This window comes from Octopus bimaculoides, chromosome 8, assembly GCF_001194135.2.
Source record: "Octopus bimaculoides isolate UCB-OBI-ISO-001 chromosome 8, ASM119413v2, whole genome shotgun sequence".
In the NCBI taxonomy this organism is placed as follows: Eukaryota; Metazoa; Mollusca; class Cephalopoda; order Octopoda; family Octopodidae; genus Octopus; species Octopus bimaculoides.
The window spans coordinates 80,547,053-80,551,127 of NC_068988.1; positions in this window are offsets into that span (position 1 = coordinate 80,547,053).

The window sequence follows — 4,075 nt, forward strand, 5'->3', positions numbered from 1 at the left end:
GCAACACGGATTTCAAAAGTGATTGCAGTACGCACGTTTCATGCTACTTCAATTTATTTAAGTAATGTGAGCATTACCTTAAATGCAATATGAAGAGCAATCTTCAGCTGCACGAAAAAATGTAGAAAAAAAGACATATTACAAATGTGGCAACATATTAAAACCAAGTGGGAGAGAGCAGAGGAAGAATATATAAGTCCATCTTGACATAGCAGGGTCTATCAGGGTCTATATACGCATATGGGTGTGTATATAATCACTTTACTTCAGTTACAACCATAGTACTATTTCTGCACACACACACACATACACATACACATAAGCATGAACACACATGCACACTCACACACACGCGCGGGCACAAAACACACATACACATGATCTTTTTATATGTCTATCCTCCCGCCTCTTTGTAATCTATTTCTTACTCTTTTTTCAGGCTTTCTCTTTATATATAATCTCGGTCTTGCCTCTCTCATATTTATTTACATTCATTTTCAATATATTTTCACTGTAGTGTTCGATCCTATTCTTCCTATCACCTCTCTCTCCTCCCTCTCCCTCTCCCTCCTTCTCTTAACCTCCTACTTTCTCCTTTTGTATTTTTCCCCTTCTCTTTCCCTCCTATATTCGCTTAATTTATACCTCCCTTTCAAAGCGTAAGTATATACAAATACTTAGAGGCGCAAAAATCAATCTGCGTTCGTAGAAACAAGGAAAAAAATCTATATATTTAATAGTTTGTTTTTCTATAAACCTCTCGAACAGAAATAAATCAGAGATTTGTTATGATTATTCAGCTACTGAAACTACTTCCAACGGCCATTTCTTTTTTTCTTTCCTTCCAGTTCTAAAGGAAAACGAGAGAAGACCCTCCTCACCTTACTTCTTCATTAATATCAAGCAAGGCTAAGTAATACTCGTTAAGATATTCTCTAGATATTGATGGAGGGATGCAGCTGACTCGGTAGGCAGAATATAAAACTGCTTACGGAATGGTCCACCTTTTGTGCACTAACACTAATATATTGATGTTTCAAGCCAATTCATCTAACTCTTAAACAGTTCAATACGCCTGCTTACCTTCTCTCTCATCTTTATTCTATTTTCCCCTCTCAGGGTCCATCAGAATTGTTTCCAGATCGACTACAATTCTATTGCTACTGTTATGTCGCGAGCCAGTGATCTCTCATTCCGCAAGAACTTCGATGAAAGTAATGTTGTTACATTTGACAACAAAGTTACGCTTACCGAGAGTGACTTCCAACTGTTTCCTCAAACCATATATTCCCCTCTCCCCTCTCCCCAACTTTTTACAAACACTGATTTGTGTAGAGTTTTCGTTATGCATCCCACACTCTTCCACCTTTATATTAATGACCTACTTCCTATTAATTTTCACCAAACACACTGCATGGCAAATGATACTAATCTTACAGACGCATCATTTACACTATCTAGATTCTTTATACTAAACTTGTGATAGTTTTATGAATAAGGATCTTAAATTATCCTCTATTGGAGACATCACAACCTAGTCAAATTCAACAGTACGCAAAATCTGTAGCTGCATATATTGAGAAATCAATCTTGTAACGTTACGTTTGTCCTACAATAAACATCTAAAACATCTCAAATTCGCTACAAGTGCTTTGTCTCACAATACCTGGTGATCTGACAACTACACACACACATATAGAACATTACAATAACTATCATACATCCCAATAACGAGATTTCCCCTTAGTTTAAAAAAAATACTCTACTACAGATAGGTTACTTATGCTCTACAGTATTCAAGTATTACTCTTATATGTGGAGTTGTTCTGCTACTTGACGCAAATATCCTAGACTTCATGTTAACATAGCCATATCATTCACAAATACAACAATCATTAGACACTAGGCTTATAGACCTGGTGTCTCTTCATCCTCTAAAATAATAGCTTCTGCTTCACCGATTTAACACTTCTAGTACCACCCATGCTCACTTCATGCACTCAGTGTTCCTTCACTCGTCATACTTAAAACTTAAAAACAACTGCACTCGTTCATCACTCAAAATTGTTTCTACCTTGGGTTCCATACTAATCCTTTCTTTTCCAACAAGCATGAAACCAGGGACGTTCAAAGTGAACATCAACTCTATTTTTCAACAGTATGGGAGAGCTTGTGAAGGCCATAGTCTCCGGTATTTCTGACGACTAAATACTTAAATAAAATATGAATAAATATAATTCAAAGCTGTAAGCAAGGTCAGTACTAGAAGATTAACGAGTACTTCTTTTTAAAAGGAAATACCAAGTTCAACTTCTTCTGGAAAATATAGGGTGCGAGTGTGAATCTGTGTGGGTGTGTGTGTGTGTGTGTGTGTGTGTGTGTGTGTGTGTGTGTGTTCCTGTATATATGTGTGAGTGTGTGAATGTGCATGTGTGCGTGTATTCCACGTAGACATAAACATACATATATCATACAATACACACACATAACTAAGATCATATTCGACCAGCATACATACATCTTGCGATTCGGAGATAGAAACAACAACGACCTATAACACTTCGTCTTGAAGCTGAAGGACAGAGGAGTTCGAAATTTGCCTTAAGTCTGGAACATACTACCTACTACACATCAGTATATCAATGGGGCAAAAATATATACGTTATGCCCATTCAAAACGTTTTACACCCAAAAGAACTATGGTTAATGAACGCTTGAATTTTTGAGCCAATTCAAATAAAAGGCAAACATTTTATCAAAAATTTCAAACATAATTAAGCTGGTATCTGATAGACTCGAGAAAAGCTGACCTATCCTTCACCATCAATTTTTTTTCTTTTCTGTTTTTTTGTCAGAAATAAGCAGAAATAAGCAGTGATCTCCAACAAGGTTAAAAGAAGGTCTGATCTCATCACCTACTCTCAACTAACCAATGAGAACTAGGAACCAGCAGCAATCCTACGTACCAACTTCATTTTTCGGTATTCATTTCCAGAGAACTTGTGTGATTGTACACGCGTTTCACTATTTATAACTTACATTACGGTGATTTTCTAAATCATATTAATTATATGTGTGTGAGCGTATGTGTGTCTATATGTGCCTGCATATGTATATATATATGTGTGTGTGTGTGTGTGTGTGTGTGTGTGTGTGTGTGTGTGTGTGTGTATTGGGTCATCTCATAAATAATGCGGGGTTTTTTTTCAGTTGCATGAACTAAAAGTTGGAGGGGGACGGGATAAGCAGGCAGTAATTTTACCTTGTACTTATACTTAGTGCAAATTTTGAAGAGTGCAGTTCGATTTTAGTTATTTTTGCAAAGATATAATGGAAGTGACAAAGGAGCATATTCGACATATTTTGCTTTATGAGTTCAATAAAGGCAACAACGGAAAGGAAAGTGCGAGGAATATTAACGCAGTATATGGGGATAGGGTAATAAGCGTAAGCCAGTGTCAACAGTGGTTCCAGAAATTCCGTGCCGGAAACTATAGCCTAGAAGATGAGCCTCGTCCGGGAAGATCTGTAGAGCTCGACGAGGACATCCTGCAAACCCTGGTGGAACAAAATCCCCTCGTAACTGTTGTGGAACTAGCAGTGGAACTTGAATTTGGTCATTCAACCATTCATCGACACCTGCATGCCATCGGAAAAGTTAGCAAATTGGATCAATGGGTTCCTCACAAACTTACCAAGTCTAATCTCACGCAGAGAGTGAATGTGTGCTCTTCTTTGCGTGTGTCATGTCTCACGAATAAACCTTTTTTGGACCGAAAAGTGACTGGTGACGAGAAATGAGTTCTCTATAAAAATGTCAAGAGCTAATGACATTGGATAGGCAAAGGAGAAACACCGGCACTCCTGGCTAAAGAAGGTCTTCACCCATGTAAGGTGTTGTTATCTGTTTGATGAGATATGAAAGGTTTAGTCGACTTTGAACTTTTAAACACAAGCCAAACGATAACAAATAAGATCTACTGTCAAATAATAAGCAGAAAACAAATGTATTCAAAGCCTTATAAAACATATATACTTTTCATCAAAATAACGAAGTAATTACATAACAGTACAG